General features: G+C 43.5%; 1 protein-coding gene across 1 annotated transcript in view; it reads left to right on the top strand.

Moving 5' to 3' along the window:
* TMEM132B (transmembrane protein 132B) overlaps positions 1 to 21,376 on the top strand; it is a 514,332-nt gene that overhangs the window by 87,178 nt on the left and 405,778 nt on the right. The gene's annotated exons all lie outside the window — the stretch shown is intronic.

Here is a 21,376-nt window from a genome sequence, read left to right as displayed (position 1 = left end):
CATAATCCCTTTATGGTGACTTCTCAACTCCAGATTATCTAGACCCATTTTGGTCTGGTTTCATGCCTGATTATTGGATGGAGACAATTCTGGTTGCCTTTAAGGACAATCTACAGCAGGAACTGGACAGGGGGCAATCGTCCCTGTTGGTTTTGCTGGACCTTTTAGTGGCTTTCAGTACCAGGGATCATGGCATTCTTCTGTGTCACCTTTCTGGAATGGGGGTTGGGGGTACTTTATAAAATGGCTCTGTTTTTTCCTGTTGGAGCAATCTTAGAAGTTAGTGCTTGGTGGTCCTTGTTCAACTACTTGGCCATTTGTCTGCAGAGTCCCTCAAGGTTCTGTCTTGTCCCCTATGCTATTTAACATCTACATGAAACTGCCGGGAGAGATTGTCTGGAGTTTTGGGACCAGATGTCAGCCGTATGGTGATGACACCCAGTTCTATTACTTCTTCTCACCCAATTTCAAGAAAGCTCATTCTGCAGTGGACTGAATGAGTACGAATACATTGACGCTTAATCCAGACAAGACAGATGTGCTGCAGGTCAGCTGAAAGACAGATCTGGGAATAGAATGTCAGCCTGTGTTAGATGGAGTTAGATTTCACCTGAAAACAGGCTTGCGGTTTTGGGGTGACTCCTGGTTTCAGTCTTGAGTCTGGAAGTCCAGGCAGTGACCAGGAGTGCTTTTGCACAGTTAAAGCTTGTCTGCCAACTGTACATGTTCCTGAAGATGACAGACCTGGCCATGGTGGTACATGCCTTGGTTATATCCCATTTGGATTACTGTGATGCACTCTACATGGGGCTGCCTTTGAAAAATGCTCAGAAACCTATGTTGCTCAAAAAATGGCAGTCAGATTGCTAACTGGGGCTGGCTACAGGTAGCACACAACTGCTTTGCTTCAAGAGCTCTAAGGTAAAGGTAAAGGTTTTCCCCTGACATGAAGTCCAGTCGTGTCCAACTCTGCGGGTTGGTGCTCATCTCCATTTCTAAGCCAAAGAGCCAGCTCCAAGGTCATGTAGACACCTCCAAGGTCATGTAGCCAGCATGACTACATGGAGCGCCATTACCTTCCTGCCAGAGTGGTACCTATTGATCTACTCAAATTTGCATGTTTTCAAACTGCTAGGTTGGCAGAAGCTGGGGCTGACCGCCGAAGCTTACGCGGCTCCCCAGATTTGAACCTGCAACCTTTCGGTCAACAAGCTCAGCAGCTGAATGGTTTAACCCACTGTGCCACTGGGGGCTCCCAAGAGTTCTACTGGTCCATTTTTGAGCACATTTCAAATATCGGTGACTTATAAAGGCCATGTTATTTGAAGGAATCATAGACTAATATAGTTGAAAGAGACCACAAGGGCCATCCAGTCCAGCCCCATTTTGCCATGCAGGAAAAGCACAATAAGAGCACCCTGATAGATGGCCATCCAGCCTCTGTTTAAATGCCTCCAAGGAAGGGGCTTTCACCGGGTAGAGAGTTCCACTGCTGAACAGCTCTTCTTACAGTCAGGAAGTTCTTCCTAATGTTCAATGGAATCTCCTTCCCCGTCATTTGAACCTATGGCTCCACTGAGTCCTAGTCTCCAGGGCAGTGGAAAGGAAGCCTGCTCCCTTTTCCTTAGGGCATCTTTTCAAATATTTAAACATAGCTATCATGTCTCCTCTCAACCTTCTTCTCTGCAGGCTTAGCACCTTCCTTTATGAGTCTGAGATTGTCTGGAGAGGCACTTTTTTCTGCTCCACTGCCTTTCCAGGACTCCTTGGTGACTGCTCCTAATAATAATAATAATAATAATAATAATACACTTTATTTATATCCCACTTTATCTCCCTGGAGGGACACAGAGTGGATTATAGTATATAGATATAAGGCAAACATCAATTTCTTTTACACAGTGAACAACAACAACAACAACATACAATACATAGAGAAATGTAAAGTCCTTCCCCTTTCATCTCCGGCATCTGGAGGTTATACTCAACTCCGGTCATGGGGAGGTGCTGTTGTTTCATTTTTTGAATCTGAGGAACCTGTTGTCCGTAGACATCTCAAATCGTGTTTTGCCAGCATGTCTGCATGGGGCGCCATTTTACCTTCCCGCCGCGGTGGTACCTATTAATCTACTCACATTGTATGCTTTTGAACTGCTAGGTTGGCAGGAGCTAGAGCTGATAGTTGGGAGCTCACCCTGACTCACAGCTTTGAACTGCTAACCCTCCGGTTAGTTGGAACTTCTTCCTTAGGGAGGTCAGGATGACACTGTCCTTGCTCTCCTTATGTTAGGCATTTAGAAACTGAATGGGAGGGACTTTTTAACATTATGGCATTTTATGGTTTGCATAGTTTTTTAATTCATTTATTTTTTTCAAAAAGATTTAGTGTTTTAAATTTATGAATGGCTGATTTGCTTTTTCAATCTCTTTTATAAAATTAAAACCTTTATCACAGTTTCCTATAGTACAGTGTTTCTCAACCTGGGAGTCCGGACCACTGGGGGGGGGGGGGTGTTGTGAGGGGGCATCAGAGGGGTTGCCAAAGACCATCAGAAAACACAGTATTTTCTGTTGGTCATGGGGGGTTCTGTGTGGGAGGTTTGGCTCAATTCTATTGTTGGTGAGGTTCAGAATACTCTTTGATTGTAGGTGAACTATAAAACCCAACAACTACAAATCCCAAATGTCAAGGTCTGTTTTACCTAACTTCACCAGTGTTCATATTGGGCATATTGAGTATCTGTGCTAAGTTAGGTCCAGATCCATCACTGTTTGAGTCCACAGTGCTCTCTAGATGTAGGTGAACTTTAACTCCCAAACCCAAGGTCAGTGCCCACCAAACCCTTCCAGTATTTTCTGTTGGTCATGTGAGTTCTGTGTGCCAAGTTTGGTTCAATTCCATCATTGGTGGAGTTCAGAATGCTCTTTGACTGTAGATTAACTAGAAATCACCTGAACTACAACTCCCAAGTGACAAAATGAATCCCACCCCCCATCCCACCAGTATTCAAATTTGGGTATATCAGGTATTTGGGCCACATTACGATTTATAACAGCAGCAAAATTACAGTTATGAAAGTAGCAATGAAAATAATGTTATGGTTGGGGGTCACCACAACATGAGGAACTGTATTAAGGGGTCGTGGCATTAGGAAGGTTCAGAACCACTGCTGTAATATGTACTTGTTTTTAAATATGTTGTTAGTCACCCTGAGCTCCTTTAAAAGGTGGGATATAAATAAAGAAGAAGAAAAGAAGGGAACAACACAGATTTATTATCTGAAGCTCCAGAAGGCAAGGAGTAGAAATGAGTAGGAATGGCAAGAAATCAGATGTGATTTAAACATTAGGAGAAACCTCCTAGCCATGAGAGCTTTTTCACAATAGAACAGATTGCCTCAGGAAATGGTGCCCCCCCTTCATATATTGGAAATATTTAAGCCGACGGTAGGCAGTCATCTGATGAGAATGTTACAAGGTAAGAACAGAAAACATGGCTTTTCAGATAAGGAACTGCAGGTGCCATGATCCCTCTATATTCACAGTTCATCTCCCATCCCTATATCCCTGCTGTGGTTGAAATCTCTTTGAGCACAAATTGGATTAGATTCCTCATTCTCAATCTTTGGTACTCTCGCTGTTTCGGGCTCTGAGCCTGGATCTACATTGAAAAGGAAAATGGGTTGCCTTGGAACTAAAAAGACCAGTATCCACTAATTGCAATGATGCAAATGTAGCTAAACACATAGAAGTTCAATGTATACATACAAACAGGGCCGTAGCCAGAAAAAAATTTCGGGGAGGGTTGACAATTTCGGGGGGGGGGGGGGGTTTGACAATTTTGGGGGGGGTTTGAAAATTTCGGGGAGGGTTGAAAATTTCAGGGGGGGGGGGCTTGAAACCTGCCTCCTAGCTCACGCTGAAGCAAAGAGCACAGAAGGGGGCAGAGCAACCTTCCATAGCCTGCAGCTCCACCCCTGTCAACCACTTCCACCAAGTCTGGCCTCCTTAATGAGAGCATTCTACACACACACACCCAACTTGGTTGCTTCACTACATCGGCTATTGCTGCAAGTAATGACAGTGTGAATAAATTGTCAATATTTGCTTGAGATAGTGCTTACAGTTCTGGAGGGATTTTTTTGCATCTCATAGACTTAGCATGGGAATTTGGTTAACCAGTTAAAATTCATGAGTAAACCAGGGTTTTTAAAAAAAAAATCTGAAACATTTCAGGGAGGGTTTGAACCCCTAAAACCACCCCCTCGCTACAGGCCTGCATACAAATAAAGCATAAGATTGTTACATTCACATTTAACATAAATAAGATGAGAGAATTCTTCACGTGTGTGGAAATAGTTCTTGTGTCTTTACTACAGATGAGTAGACTCCAGATCCTTGCACAGTAAATGTCCTATTTTCTTTATCACACAAGCTTGATGTTTCCAGCTGACAGAATGTATGCGTTTATTAATAACATGTATTGTTTGTAGACCCAACTACCTGATGAAGACTCCTGTGAGTCAAAACCGGTTGAATGTTGGAGTCTACACTTGTTTAATAAAGAAAATAGGATATTGTGTCCAATATTGTGTCCAATATTGTGTCCAATTCTGGGCACCACAATTGAAGAGAAATATTGACAAACTGGAATGTGTCCAGAGGAGGGCGACTAAAATGATCAAGGGTCTGGAGAACAAGCCCTATGAGGAGCGGCTTCAAGAGCTGGGCATGTTTAGCCTGAAGAAGAGAAGACTGAGAGGAGACATGATAGCCATGTATAAATATGTGAGATGAAGTCATAGGGAGGAGGGAGCGAACTTGTTTTCTGCTGCCCTGGAGACTAGGATCTGGAACAATGGCTTCAAACTACAAGAAAGGAGATTCCATCTGAACATTAGGAAGAACTTCCAGACTGTGAGAGCTGTTCAGCAGTGGAACTCTTTGCCCTGGAGTGTGGTGGAGGCTCCTTCTTTGGAAGCTTTTAAACAGAAGCTGGATGGCCATCTGTCGGGGGTGCTTTTAATGCAATTTTCCTGCTTCTTGGCAGGGGATTGGACTGGATGGTCTCTTCCAACTCTATGATTCTGTGATTGTAGGACATTTACTTTGCAAGGATTTGGAGTCTGCAGTAAAGACACAAGAACAATTTCCACCCTCCTGGATCTACATTACCATGTAATCCAGTTTAATGCAGTTAATCTACATTTGGAAACTGGGTTGTATAGCACTGTTGATGGGGCCGGAGAAAGCTCGGCTGTTGTTTGTGTTGGTAGGGACTTCTACTGAAGGCCAAAAAACCTGAAATTGATAACCACTGGACTAGGTGACTCCTGGGACTCATTCTAACTGTGATTCTTTTCAAATGCAAGGTTCTGAATAGTTGACATTTAAAATATCATACAGTTAAAATACATTACCTGATGTCTAGTTTCTAAGGGAGATCAACAGACAACAAACAAAGGCTATGTGTAAATTGGAATGTTGATCTTTCTTTGTTTATTTATACCAGGCATGGGCAAACTTGGGCCCTCCAGGTGTTTTGGACTTCAGCTCCCACAATTCCTAACAGCCTCAGGCCCTTTTCTCCCCCCCCCCAACCTCTTAAGAAAGGGCCCTTAGGAATTGTGGGAGTTGAAGTTCAAAACACCTGGAGGCCCCAAGTTTGCCCATGCCTGAGGTACACTTGAATCCTCTTGGGATGGTGATAGTATGAGTGAAGCAGACGTAGGCAGGGATATGTATGAAAACTTCCCAAATACAAGCAGGATTTACTAGCTTTATGTTATAGCTACATATCTTTCCTCCCCTTCCAAATTCTTGGATTTTAATTTGATTGCACTGACACATTAAACTCAATTAATTGGTAACAGTGGATTAGGAAGTTGCTAAACAAAAGGTCCATCAGCCTGCTGGTATTGGCAGACTGATCTGTGTTTTGAAACACATGGCTATAGATTGGCAAATATCTAGTGTTGAAGAGTGCATTAGTCTGGATTTATTCATGAACTGTCAGTTTACATTGGGTGCATGCTCATGCGTTTCCCGCCTGGAGAATTGCACATTGCGATTCACAGAAAGATTTGGGTGGCTCGGTTTGTGCTTGTACATTTCAGTAAAAATCCATTGATGCAAGGCAGCCGAAAAGGCCCAGTGGCCAGAGACGTAGACATGAATCTGGGAGCACTCTAGAGGTTGTTGAAGTTTATTTACAAATGTGACACTCACAGGCAGCTTTGGTGGCGGCAGCAAGAGAGGACTTGCAAGTGTGATCACAGGCAAAGAGCATAAAATGAACTTTTGCATTGCGACAAATGCAAAGCTGAGTTGCTGTGAGTTTTCTGGGCTGTATGGCTATGTTCCAGAAGCATTCTCTCCTGATGTTTCACCCACCTCTATGGTAGGCATCCTCAGAGGTTGTGAGGTCAGGCATTCCCAAAGAGATTATGGCAGGTGAGGTGCGCCAGTTGCCACAACCTCCCTGCCTGACCTGACAACCTCTGAGGATGCCTGCCATAGATATGGGTGAAATGTCAGGAGAGAATGCTTCTGGAACATGGCCATACAGCCCAGAAAACTCACAACAACCCAGTGTTTCCGGCCATGAAAGCCTTTGACAACAAACGGAAAGCTGTTTGGTGGACTTAGTTCATTCTTCTTGTTGCGCATAAAGATGGGTTCACACAGACAAATGAGTTACTGGGTTTCTCTATATCAGGCCCTTGAGCCATATGTGGCCCTGGGCTTCTTTTTCTGAGCTTTCCACAAAATCATTGAGATCCTAGCCACTTTCCTATTGGCCAACTGAGTAGCTGTGTTATAAGGTCAGTGGGAAATTGCTCCCTGGCTACCAAGTTACTTTTTACCTGCTGTTAGTAGTGGTAGATACACAGCAATCTTGGCATTAGCTACTGGTGGCTTTCATGTATGTGGGGCCTGTTTGACAGTACACAGTTATAGTATTTTGATTACACTGGCCAACACACATTTTGGTGCCTCAAATGTTAGCTGTGTGTCTGGGTATATTTGACCTGTTGATTTCAAAAATCCCTCCCCCACACCCCCTTTGAGATACAGAACATATGCTATCTACCTGACGCCATCTGCTTGTCCATAGAAAATCGGGATAACCATATCTAAGAAACTAGAGCTGATGCAATCTATCCAATACCATTTTCTGACTCAGTGGTTCAAATAATCCCAGGAGCAACCCTAAAAACCAAGACTCCAAGACTTTTTTTGTTGGGTTTGTTCTACTTTACCTGCCATGGCTCCATGGTATATAATCCTGGGATTCACTGTTTTGTGAAGAATTTAGAATTCTTTGCCAGAGTGCACAGTTATCTCACCACACTAGAAATGCCTGGATTCTGTACGATGCAGCCATGGGAGTTAATGGGAAACATCTAGCTATAATTCTATAGCAGCAAAGAGCCCCGACTTTAGTGAACTGGATTTTATTCCTAGAATAATAATAATAATAACAACAACAACAACAACAACAATAATAATAGGTAAAGGTTTTCCCCTGACATGAAGTCCAGTCGTGTCCAACTCTGGAGGTTGGTGCTCAACTCCATTTCTAAGCCGAAGAGCCAGCATTGTCCATAGACACCTCCAAGGTCATGTGGCCAGCATGACTGCATGGAGCACTGTTACCTTCCTGCCAGAGCAGTACCTATTGATCTACTCACATTTGCATGTTTTCAAACTGCTAAGTTGGCAGAAGCTGGGGCTGACAGTGGGAACTCACTCTGCTCTCCGGATTTGAACATGCGGCCTTTTGGTCAACAAGTTCAGCAGCTCAGCAGTTTAACCCACTGCACCACCGGGGGCTCTGATAATATTAATACTAATAATAGTAATAACAGTAATTTTATACCCTGCCTCCATCTCCCCGAAGGGACTCGGGGTGGCTTACATATGGCACAATGTGTCTAAAACAATGCATAATAAACACACAATGCAATACAAGATGAAACCAATACCATATAGAATATTATTTATTTATTTATTTAAAAGTTTTGTATACCGGCCTTCTCACCTCTCTTGAGGGACTCAGACTGGTTTCCAACCATAATATCACATACAATCAATAAAACATCATAATACATATTGCAGTAAAACATTAAAACAGCAATTACAATCAATAACTAAAATGGTCGGTCGTCACACTAAAATCGTTGCTCATCATCCTCCATCCATATCTCAGGGTGTTGGCTCACTCGTCGAATGCCTGTCTCCATAACCAAGTCTTCACCTGTTTCCTAAATGTCAGGATAGATGGGGCGGTTCTGATCTCCAGTGGGAGAGAGTTCCAGAGTCGAGGGGCCACCACCGAGAAGGCCCTGTCCCTCATCCCCACCAGACGCGCTTGTGAGGCCGGTGGGACCGAGAGCAGGGCCTCTCCAGATGATCTTAATAATCTTGATGGTTCATAGGGGAGAATATGTTTGGAGAGGTAAACAGGGCCAGAGTCGTTTAGGGCTTTATAGGTTAACACCAGCACTTTGAATTGTGCTCGGAAGCTAATTGGCAGCCAGTGGAGCTGGTGTAACAGTGGAGTGGTGTGCTCCCTGTACCCTGCTCCCGTTAGTAGTCTGGCTGCCGAGCGTTGGACTAGCTGCAGCTTCCGGGCAGTCTTCAGAGGCAACCCCACGTAGAGAGCGTTGCAGTAGTCTAAACGGGATGTAACCAAAGCGTGGACCACCGTGGCCAAGTCAGACTTCCCAAGGTACGGGCGCAGCTGGCGCACAAGTTTTAATTGTGCAAAAGCTCCCCTGACCACCGCCAAAACCTGGGGCTCCAGGCTCAGCGATGAATCTAGGAGAACTCCCAAACTGCGAACCTGCGCCTTCAGGGGGAGTGTAACCCCATCCAGCACAGGCTGTAACCCTATACCCTGTTCGGCCTTTTGACTGACCAGGAGTACCTCTGTCTTGTCTGGATTTAGTTTCAATCTGTTGTCCCTCATCCAGTCCGTCACAGTGGCCAAGCACCGGTTCAGGACTTGGACAGCCTCCTTAGTAGCAGGTGGAAAGGAGTGACAGAGTTGGACATCATCTGCGTACAGATGACACCGTACCCCGAAACTCCAGATGATCTCTCCCAACGGCTTCATGTATATGTTAAACAACATAGGGGACAGTAGTGAACGCTGCGCGACTCCACAGTACAATGGCCAAGGAGTCGAGCAGGAGTCCCCTAGTGACACCTTCTGGGAGCGAACCTCGAGGAAGGACCGGAGCCACTGCAAAGCAGTACCCCCAAGACCCATTCCCGCGAGGCGTCCGAGAAGGATACCGTGGTCGACGGTATCGAAGGCCGAAGAGAGGTCCAGCAGAACCAACAGGGACACACTCCCCCTGTCCAGTTCCCGGCGAAGATCATCCACTAAGGCGACCAAGGCTGTCTCAGTACCATGTCCCGGCCTAAAGCCAGACTGCGTCGGATCTAGATAGTCCGTGTCTACCAGGAACTCCTGGAGTTGCGAGGCCACCACACGTTCCAGGACTTTGCCCAAATAGGGGAGATTGGCAACTGGCCAAAAGTTGACGAATTGAATGGGGTCCAGTGATGGTTTTTTCAACAGCGGTTTAATAACAGCTTGTTTTAAGCTGGCTGGAATCTTGCCTTCCCGAAGGGAGGCATTAACCACCACCTTTACCTGCTCTGCCAAACCCCCTCTGGCTTCTTTTACCAGCCAGGAAGGGCAGGGGTCTAGGATGCATGTGGTGGGCCTTGCCTCCCCAAGAACCCTGATGACCTCGTTGAGTTGAACAGATCGAAACGAATCCAACAAAACTGGACAAGCAGATGCTTGTGTTACATCCTCAGAGACTGCCGTTAATGTGGTGTCAAAGCCCGAATGGATCAAAGCGACTTTGTCCGCAAAGTACTGAGCAAAGGCTTCACAGCGAGCTGCCGAGTCATCCGGGGACAACAGCACCCAATAACTTATGATGAGAACTGTTGTAAAACATAGCCAACTGCAAATAGGAGCAGGGAATAGGAAAGTGCAAACTTTAGCTACTAAACTAGGGCATGGGGCAAAAGTGCTGTGCTGTGGCATTAATTGTGGACCATTGGAACTAGACATTCTCAAAGGCTTGTCCAAACATCCAAGTTTTCCATTCCTTCCAGAAGGATAACAGTGTGGGGGCCTGCCTAATCTCTCTAGTGGGGGCATTCCAATATGTTCTGAACCTTGGAAAGCTCCTTTAATGTTTTGGCTAAAGCCCAGAGAAGATGCATTGCTCCACTCTCCTGTGAGCTGCTACTGGATTTTGTTGGCGTAACAGCTGCTCTCCCACCGTTCCTCCCTGTATTTGTTTCTCCTGAGCCTTGTGGGGTCAGAGAAGGAGTCTGGTGCTAGTTGTAGCCGAAAACGCATTGTGGGTCAGTTGTTTGACCTAGTATTGGAGCCAGCCCAAGAGAACTGGCTTTCTGAGGAATGGAGCCAATTCTCTTGGGTTGGCTATAATGATGCCTTCTGTGAGTCAAGATGAAAATGACCCAATGCTGCCAGAGGAACACAATTCCACTGATGCCCCTCTCTGTGAATACAATAGTTGGAGCCCCCGGTGGTGCAATGGGTTTAACCCTTGTGCCGGCAGGACCGAAGACTGACAGGTCGCAGGTTTAAATCCAGGGAGAACGCGGATGAGCTCCCTCTGTCAGCTCTGGCTCCCCATGCGGGGACAGGAAAGAAGCCACCCACAAGGATGGTGAAGCATCAAAGCATCTGGGCACCCCCTGGGCAACATCCTTGCAGATGGCCAATTCTCTCACACCAGAAGCGACTTGAGTCTCAAGTTGCTCTTGCCATAAAAAAATACAATTGTTTATTAAATAAGCGACAGTGTTCTGCCCTTCCCAAAGAACCCAGATTGGCTGTTTAAATCAGTCCCTGCCTTGCTCAGCCTAACAGGAGGGCCAGTCCTGCTTGGTGTAAAACAGCACCTTGTCTCTCCGTGTTCCTGTCATTTGATTTAATGTATATCCCTCCTTTCTCCCAGAACCTAGACCAAGGAGATTTTGGGTTGCAGTGGCCCTTCCATACCCCGTCACCTGATGAAATGAATCACACAGATGTGTGACCAGCCTTCCGTGTTGGTTTGGAATGAACTGGTGGGTGGCAAATAGTGATCACCTGGATGGTGCATTTTTCATCTTGTTTCTTCCATTTGTTTTCTATCCTTTTGATTCCTGCTTCTGCCAGATGCCTGACTCCCCTAAGGCATCAAGCCCCTTCCTCTGTCTGCTTCAGTTAGAAGAAGGATTAATACCTTGTCCCTTATCTGTCACAGGGTGTCTTTCTTGTCGCTTTTGGCACGGCAAAGAGTTCCTCGAAATACCGTGGCTGAGCCAAACAAAAGGGATTTGAAAAAGTGTGTGTGTTCTTCGAATGAGTCTAAAAATAGCCCTATGGAGGTCACTGTTTGTTTGTATCTCAGTGATGTTCAGATCAGATGGTTATGAGGAGGAAAAAAGAGGAGGGGAAAAATGTTTTACCTTTCTTTTACTGGCAGAGTCTCCAATTCTCTCTGGGAACCAGTTCCAGATGAGTGCTCCAGCTTTGCCTCAATGTTGGTAAGGAAGAGTCTGTGGCCAGCAGTCAGAAAGTAGAGATAGCAATTAGAGGGCTAATACAGAGTAGGATGAAACTCCCAGTGCTTTTTTGTACGTACTCCCTTAGTAATCGGAATGGCTTTAATACAGGATTTGTTATGGCAAGATGAAGTTCAGATGAGTGGCTCTATTGTCAGTCAGGTGTCTGTTCCAGGATTTAGTCTGAACTATAGAGGAATAGGAATATGATTAAGCCCTATGGATAGCTCCTTTAAAGTTCAGACTAATTTGGGTCAGATCACTCATCCCGCTGATATCGGAACTCCCTCATCCACTGTCAATAACTAGCTGATCAATCAACCTCTCCTTGTCCCCCCGCCCCATTCAATTTTGTTTAAATTCCTCAAATCAACTGTAACTCAAAGGCAAAACCAACTGGCACAGGGTGATTAGGCAAAGGAGCACATCTTCATGCAAAAGATCCAATGTGCAATAGTACTCCCTCCATCACCAGTTGAAGGAATAGGTAGAGGAGCAGCAGTGTCCTCCTTTGTATAAGATGTTCAACAATTGCTACCAGCCAGAATAGTAGGGTAGCAAAATGGATGGGATGTTATGTTATCAGGCAGCATCCTAAGTTCCTGTTAGTAGAAGGCTATAAATTGGTAAACCTCTGCTATTTAGTTATGTTGTAACCTGCCTCCAGCCACAAGGAGAGGCAGGTAAGAAATAATAATAATAATAATAATAATAATAATAATAATATAATAATAATACACCTTATTTATATTCTGCTTTATCTCCCCAGAGGGACTCAGAGTGGATTACAGTACACATATAAGGCAAAAATTCAATGCCTTTTTACACGAACAACGACATACAATACACAGATAAGGTAAAGGCCTTCCCCCTTTTTCATCTCCGGCATCTGGAGGTGATTCTCAACTTCCAGCCATGGGGAGGTGCTCTTGTTCCATTTTCCATGCCGAAGGAGCCTGCTTTTTGTAGACATCTCTGATCTTTTTGCCGGCATGTCTGCATGTCTCTATGGGACATCCTTTTACCTTCCCGCTGAGGCGGTACCTATTGATCAACTTGCATTGCATGCTTTCGTACTGCTAGATAGGCAGAAGCTAGGACTGACAGTTGGGAGCTCACGCTGACTCGCGGCTTCGAACTGTTGACCCTCTGGTCAGCAGCCTTTCCTGCAGCTAGTGGCTTTAACTGCTGTGCTATCGTGGCCCTAAAATGAAAATAGAATAGAAATAAAGTTGTTGCTGTTGTCGTTGTTGTTGTTATTTAGGATTTGACAAGACATTTGGTACATTTGAGGGCTGAAAATAGGCCAGAATTCAATATTTTAGTGGTTAATTCCTCTCCTCCAAAGGTTTGTGGACACCAGGGTAATGGGTAGATCTCCTTTTACCTTAGGACCAGAATTTGGGAAAATTTACGTTGTTGATTAATGGCTGATGGAGTCTAGAAATTATAGTTGGAAAAAAAACCAACAACTTCCCAAGATCTGTTTACACCTGAATTCATTATCTTTTACACCACCAGTGCTTTTGGTTTACATTTTCTTCCATTTTTGTTCTGAGGTTTTCCATGTCCTTGTGATCCACTGGTAGGCTTCTCCCCCTGCCCCATGAGACCCTGCAATCTGCTTCTCCAGGTCTAAAGGGACTCATTCTCTTCTGCCATGACAATTTCTCGTGTGAATGGCCTGATCACCTGGAAGCGTGAGGCCATTGCCCCAGGAAGATCTGGACTTCACAAAAGGTCAGCAAATACTTTTTGCTGGTTTGGTGGGAAGTACTTCTTACTCTTGAGTTGTCTGGATAGTGTGTTACGAATCTAGGTATGCACAAATCCTTCGTCACTCCAAGCTGCTTTAAATGAGGTACTTAGCTGTATTTGGAAAGTCATGATATCTGTTATATTGAAGCTTGTAACATACAAATGTGGAAGCATTAGTCTCTAATCGTATTCTATTAATCTGGAATGATAGATTAAAATCCTCGGCGCGGTTCCTATTACAGTATTCGGCAAAGCATCTCTGTGTGCACATGGATTTGTAAACGTAGCTAGAGAGCACAGAGGGCTTTTCCCTTCTAAGCTATAAAGCAATCTGTGATCCATTACTGAGCTACCAGTCAGGTGGGACCCAAAATCCATTCTCTTTGACGAAATCAAGATGGAAAATGAGAATTAAAAGAAGGAGCTATTTTCCTCCCGTCTGATTTGTATGTAGAAAATTTACTTTATTACTTGTTTGAAAGGGGGATCCCAGTTCTGGTTGCTTGCTCTTTTCCATAGACCATATTAATCTATGAAGAGTTGTCTCTATATGCCATGCGTTCCAGTGTTGAATGAATTGTGAGGTTTTCAATCCATCAAATAGCAGAAGATAGGCATTTATCTTTCTAGCATTGTAATATACATCTTTGAGCTCTCACAAAAAGTGGGGAATCAATTTCTTCTGAACAGGTAACTTTCAGGAAATAGACAGATAATTTAAAAGCACATGAACATCTGCAAATTTTGAAGGTTGGCGCAGTACAAAATTAATGCGACTCATGACTTTCAGCTTTCGAAAAGTGATTTTTGTTTTGTTTCAAGCGCATTTACTAAAGTTATGAGAACAGCAGTTTGGTTATAGTTAAGATATCCACACTCTTGCATCAACCACTTACGAGAATAATAGAATTCTATTATTGTTATTATTATTATTATTATTATTATTATTATTTACTTTTATCCCGCTTTTCTCCCACAAATGGGACTCAAAGCAGCAAACAAAATAGAATCCCCCCCCCCCAACTACATAATACATAAAACCATCATCCCACCAACCCGACATAACACATTGCATAAAACACAATTTACATGAATATAAATAGCATAAAAATCACATATATCTTTTCCATAAAATCCCTATGCCTCATGCCACTGAGGCTATCCTAAAACGTTAAAACATTAAACTGAACATTTCAGAGCGCCAAGTCTTTGGCCATGTGAGCCTTGACTGATCGATACTAGCTGTTATTGTGTGTTGTCGGGGAAGGCTATTCATATTTATGTATAAGTTGACCTTATATGCAAGTCGACTTCGGGGATAAATTGAGGACCTGTTTTGAGGCCCAAATCATTGGATTTTGATATGACCTGTTGATAAGACGAGGGGCATTTGGCAGAGGGGGGAAAACAATTTCTAGATGCTACTTCCATTTCCCTGCCCAGATATTCTCAAAGCCTAGAAGTGGTGTCATAGTAGAGAAAGGATCGGTGCTTCTTTAGGTTTTCTTGGGATGGACTGAGGCCTTGCCTTTTGCCATTGTGTTGAGAGAAGAGAGTGGCTTTTTTATAAGAGCTAGGGTAAAGTACTCACATTGACCATGTTTCTTCACCCCTGAGCTATAAGTAGTTGTGCTTGAAGCACTGTTTCCACCCAGAGCACACAAGTGTGACAGGGTCTTACATAGATGCGTATAGGTTCCTCCAGATAGGTTAAATGCTTCTGGTGGCTGTATTTATAGCTGTTCTTCTTGGGCTTATTTTAAGAGACCAGGCAATGCTCCTGTTGTCCTTGATTATTTACTGGCAGTTCCTTGCAGCAGCTGGAACTTTTTCTTCCCATCCTTTGATTTTTCTTTCTTTCTTTTTAAATTCTAAGCCATATTGGATCAAAAAGGCCCCAAGGGTCACGAGCGTATCTATTGTTGTGGTTAAGACTGGGGTTTTGGCCACTCTCCCAGTGATGTGTATTGTGAGGCAGGCTGTCGTCTTTGCATGCCAGTCAGTTTCAAGATGGGTTTTGAGAAAAGTAAACACAGTTCTTTCTTCCTTGTCTCCCTCTTTTTCTCCTTTAATTGTTTTGGGCGATGGCGTCATAGTGCATTAGTGAAATAAGGCAATGGCACATTTTCACAGAAATGCTGTTTCAGATTTTCAGTGATGCATTACGTCTCTAAGAAAAATAACAGTGGAAAAATATAGGAACACATCCCAGCCTTGGTAAACCATGCCTCTAGTTAAAAAACCTCACAAGGCCCTTCCAGACAGGCCCTATATCCCAGTATCTAATCCCAGGTTTTCTGCTTTAAACTGGATTATATGAGTCTACACTGGCAGATAATCTGGGATAGACAGAATATCTGGAAATAGATCCTGGGATATAGAGCCTGTCTGGAAGGGCCCTCATTGGGTATCCATAGCAACTCATCTAGCAATGAACAGCCATGCGAAAAATAACAGAAAAGAGATTGATTGGATGCCATAGGGTGCATCTACACAGTAGAATTACTGTAGTTTGGTACTTTGGCCCCATTTACACTGCCATATAATCCAGTTTCGGATCCCAGATTATCTGCTTTGAACTGGGTTAAATTGCAGTGTAGATTCATATAACCCACTTAAAAGTAGATAATCTGGGATCAGATACTGGATTATATGGCAGTGTAGATCCAGCCTTTAATTGCTGCAGCTCAATGCTATGGGATCTTTGGATTTGTAATTTTACGACACGTTTCACCTTCTCTGCCCAAGAGTGCTGGTGCCTCACCAAACTACAGCTTCTAGGATTCCATGGCATCCATGGCAGTTAAAGTGGTGTTGAATTGCATTCATTCTGCAGTGTAGATGCACCTATGATGACAACAACTGGCAATATCTGGGGGGGGGACGACCCCCAAAGGAGCTATTGTGAAAGCCCATGTTTCATTGGCTTAGTTTGGAAGATCTCTATATGACACTTTCACACATTCACACACATCATTTCAACGTTTAGATGAAAACCAACACATGTAGGGCCAAAAAACATCACAGTATGGTTAAGATACTGTGTGAAAAAGATTTTGGAGTCCTCGTGGACAACAAGTTAAACAAGAGCCCACAATGTGATGTGGCAGCTAAAAAAGCCAATGGGATTTTGATCTGCATCAATAGGAGATTAGTGTCTACATCCAGGGAAGTCATGCTACTTCTCTATTCTGCCTTAGTCAGGGAGAGGTTGACTCTAAACTGGGATGTGTCCAGAGGAAGGTGACTAAAATGATCAAGGGTTTGGAGAACAAGCCCTATGAGGAGCAGCTTAAAGAGCTGGACATGTTTAGTCTGCAGAAGAGAAGGCAGAGAGGAGACATGATGAGGGCCAGGCCCGTAGCCAGGATTTCGTTTCGGGGGGGGGGGGGGGGGCTGAATTTTTTTTCAGGGGGGGGTTGGGGGGGGCTGAGTTTTGGGGGGGCTGAGTCTGAGTGAAAGAGGGTCTAGTCTAGCAAACCTTTTGTATCATTACCCCAATACCCCCATGCATATGGGATATATTGAGTATGGTGATCAGATCATGATATGAATAAACATAACAGTTTAAATAATGCACCAATAAGGCCTTTTCGCGAACCACCATGAAAATTTCGGGGGGGGGGGCTGAAGCCCCCCGAGCCCCCCCCCCCCCCCCCCGGCTACATGCCTGGGGCCATGTATCAAGATGTGACGGGAAGTCATAGGGCAGAGAGAGCAAGCTTGTTTTCTGCTGTCCTGGAGACTAGGACACGGAACAATGGCTTCAAATTACAGGAAAGAAAGGAGATTCCATTGGAGCATTAGGAAGAACTTCCTAATTGTGAGAGAGAGCACTGTTCAGCAGTGAAACTCTTTGCCCTGGAGTATGGTAGAGGCTCCTTCTTTGGAGGCTTTTAAACAGAGGCTGGATGGCCATCTGTCGGGGTTGCTTTGAATCCGATTTTCCTGCTTCATGGCAGATTGGGGTTGGACTGGATGGCCCACAAGGTCTCTTCCAATTCTAGGATTCTATGATTCTAAGATAGCAAAGGTTATTTATTAATGGGGAATAACAAACAAAGAAGGAGAGACCGCATTAGTTTGCTTTGTTGGGAAGGGAAAGATTCTGCTCCACCGTCTCCTGAGTTAGTTGAGTGCGAATAACTCATGTTTTTTGAACTCAGTCTGTAGCAAATGAAGTAAGCTGGGAACCAGAGGGGAAGGTGTGAGGAGGAGCCGGGGCATTTTCAAAATGGCCAAAAAAGTGGGGTAACAGATGACTAATTGGGACTGTTGCTGCTAAATCTGGACAGCTGGAAGCTATGCCCACACACTTTTCTAGGTGCCAACTTGAGAATATTCAAGTCACGCATTTAATGTGTGCACCTGCAGAAACCCACACTTTAATGTATTGCTGTTTCTTTAACCCAAGGAGTGTGTATGATCCAGCAATCAATATATGTTTTTCCTTCCCTCTATTGTACTTCAGTCAGAGAAGAACTTTGTCAAAGCTGATGTAAACATATACAGTTCTAAATTATGGCCTCCCGTCATGGCATGTTTCCTTTATATTTCTGAATGAGTGGGCTTTAGTGTTCTTTTTTTGCTACGATTTCAGCCCTTCATGTAAATCTTTTCATAATATACATTAAAAATATATTAAAAAGAAGCAGGAGCCTTTGGGCTTTATTTATTGTTTTTGCTGAAAACGGCGGTGCATCTTTTTGGCTCATCTGCCTATGTCTGTTTGATGTGGAGATATTTCACAGGCAATTTGCACTAATGAAGAAATACGGAGGAGGCAGAAGGCAAGGCTGGAAATCCCCCTTAACCCTTTTCTCAAAAAATGTAAGAGCCCTGATGCCTGACCTCTGACATATTGTACCCGGAGGCAAATCAGCAAATGCTGTCTTTCCCTCATCCTAGTCAATATGCATAGTACTCACAGCCAGCCAAATTATTTTGGCACATGAGGCTGGAAATCTGACAAAGAGTTCTCCTGATCCCGGGTGATACAAATACAATAATAACAAAGTCAGTCGCCAACTTTTGGCTCGCCTTGGATGACACACAAAATCTGCTTCCTCACTCTGCCTAAGGGTAGGGTTGGCCTTGGCATTTGATGATGCGGATGAGTAATCAAATTAAAAGGTCTGGTATGACAAGATGACAACCGTTTGTCAGCAGGGTTGGCGTTCATATAAATACCGGGAAGTGCCATAGCTAGAGATGCTGGGGAGGCAGGGCTTGCAGGATCAAAACACACAAGCGCTTTGCGTTATCAGGGATCACTGTGTCAGATCTGGGATTCTCTCTCTTCCCTGGCATCCTTCCTTGACCAAGAAACAATAATATCAACCTCTGGATTTGTCCTCATCCCTGCATGTCTTGATTGGGAACCATCGGATCTGGCACGCTGGGAAGTCACCCAGGACTTGGGACAACAGTAATAATCCCATAGGACAGTGGTTCTTAACCTTCCTAATGCCGTGACCCCTTAATACAGTTCCTCATGTTGTGGTGACCCCCAACCATAAAATTATTTTCATTGCTACTTAATAACTGTAATTTTGCTACTGTTATGAATCCTAATGTAAATATCTGATATTCAGGATATATTTTCATTCACTAGACCAAATTTGGCACAAGTATTCAATACGCTCAAATTTGAATACTGGTGGGGTTTGGGGGGGGGGGTTATTGATTTCGCCATTTGGGAGTTATAGTTGCTGGGATTTATAGTTCACCTACAATCAAAAAGCATTCTGAACTCTACCAATGATGGAATTAAACCAATCTTGGTACACAGAACTCCCATGACCAACAGAAAATACTGGAAGGGTTTGGTGGGCACTAACCTTGAGTTTTGGAGTTGTAGTTCATCTACATCCAGAGAGCACCGTGGACTCAAACAATGGTGGATCTGGACTAAACTTGGCATGAATACTCAAGATGCCCGAATGTGAACACTGGTGAAGTTTGGGGAAAATAGACCTTGCCATTTGGGAGTTGTAGTTAATGGGATTTATAGTTCACCTACAATCAAAGAGCATTCTGAACCCTACCAATGATAGAATTGGACTGAACTTCCCATACAGAACCCCCATGACAAGCAGAAAATACTGTGCTTTCTGATGGTCTTTGGTGACACCTATGACACCACCACATGACCCCCCCCCCCCCCCAGGGGCACCGACCCCCAGGTTGAGAAACACTGCCATAGGAGATGTGGGAAGGAGGTGAATATTGTCAGTAGCAATCTATTTTGAGTTATCTCTCTCACTGGACAAAGTACTTCAATTGTCTTGGTGAATAGTTGGAAACTGAGAGTCATTCACTTGACAAAAGACATGTTTCTGATGGCAGTGAAAACCAGTCCAATGAGTTTATTGGTATGGCTCAATTACAGCTGCCTGTATTTTTGAGCTCTTCCAGGGATATATGCAGAAGCTTCAACATTCAACCCCATGCCTCTGTTCGTCACTGGGGAAAACAGGATGTGGTGGCTGGACCATATACAGGCAGTCCCTGAGTTACAAACATCTGACTTACAAATGACTCATAGTTAAAAATGGGGCTGAAACAACAGGAAGTGAGAGAAATCTCCCCCTCAGAAGGAAGGGAAATCCACCCTTGGAAGAGTTATCATCATGGGGAAAAGAGGTCTCCACTGACGCTTTATCATCAATCCTTGTTTCCACAACAAGCCACATTTTTCAAAATCCAATTATCACAGGGATGGAAAGTGAGGTTAAATCTTCTGAACATGGGCAGAGACAGTAAAACAAACAAAACGAGAATATATATATATATGCTACATTTCTACCTTTCTCTTCTCACCCCAAAGGGGAATCAGAGCGGCTTACAGATATGGCAAGAGTAAATGCCACATTACAAATATAAATAAGAAATAACACAGAAACACATGCAGTAATAAAAATAAAATAATAAAATATATGTAAACACAATTTGAAGATTTAAAAAGATTAAAAGATTATAAACGTAGATATATATTTGGCTGGTGTTACACTTAAATTATGTCCCCTTTCTGACAAATTCAACTTAAGAACAAACCTTCTGAACCTCTCTTGTTTGTAACTTGGGGACTGCCTGTAATGCCGTGGCTGAAACAACATTATATGGTCAGTTCAGACGCATATAATGTAGTTCAATGCAGTTAACCTGCATTATATCAATCTGCACTGACCATATAATGCAGTTCCAAATTGAATTTTCTGGCAGTGTACCTCCAGCATGCGTTGTTGTACTACCTTTGGTCTGATACAATAGGACTCATACATTAGAAATTCTTGACTTGGAAGCATGTAATGTGCAGGTCTGCCAGAGCATAAGAAATCCAGTGTAAGAGTTGATAGTAACTTGGGCTGAATCTACATTGCCATACTATGCAATCTGGAACTGCATGATATTATTTATTTATTTACAGTATTTATATACCGCTTTTCTCACCCCTGGGGGAACTCAAAGCGGTTTACAAAGAGATAATGGCAAAATTCAATGCCTTACATATGTAAACCAAATCACAAATCAATAATAATAATAATAATAATAATAATAATAAACACCTTTATTTATACCCCGCTACCATCTCCCAAGGGACTCGGTGCAGCTTACATGAGGCCGAGCCCACAATACATCATTACAAGCAATACCATATAACTAAGCATAAAATCAATAGGAAAATTCACTATGAGATAAGAAAAAAAGGTATTGAAAACATGAACTATAAGAATTTAAACACCTAATAAAAACATTAAAATCACATGATTTTAATGTGATGGTCAGTATAGACCCATATAGTGCAGTTTAACTGACCATATAGGAGCCCCTGGTGGTGATTTTTTATCTCCTCAGCCTTTTGTAAAAAAATCTGAATGGTAGAAAAGTTATCAGAGGGCAGTTTGGAGAATGTGTGCTTCCTTAGTACTTAATCGCTATCCCTCCTTCCCTCTCATGAACGTTTCGCTCCCTTGTCTTTCTCTACCGCTATTCAAGGTGACTGTCA

Source organism: Anolis sagrei, chromosome X (assembly GCF_037176765.1).
Source record: "Anolis sagrei isolate rAnoSag1 chromosome X, rAnoSag1.mat, whole genome shotgun sequence".
In the NCBI taxonomy this organism is placed as follows: Eukaryota; Metazoa; Chordata; class Lepidosauria; order Squamata; family Dactyloidae; genus Anolis; species Anolis sagrei.
This window is presented reverse-complemented; position numbering and strand designations above follow the sequence as displayed.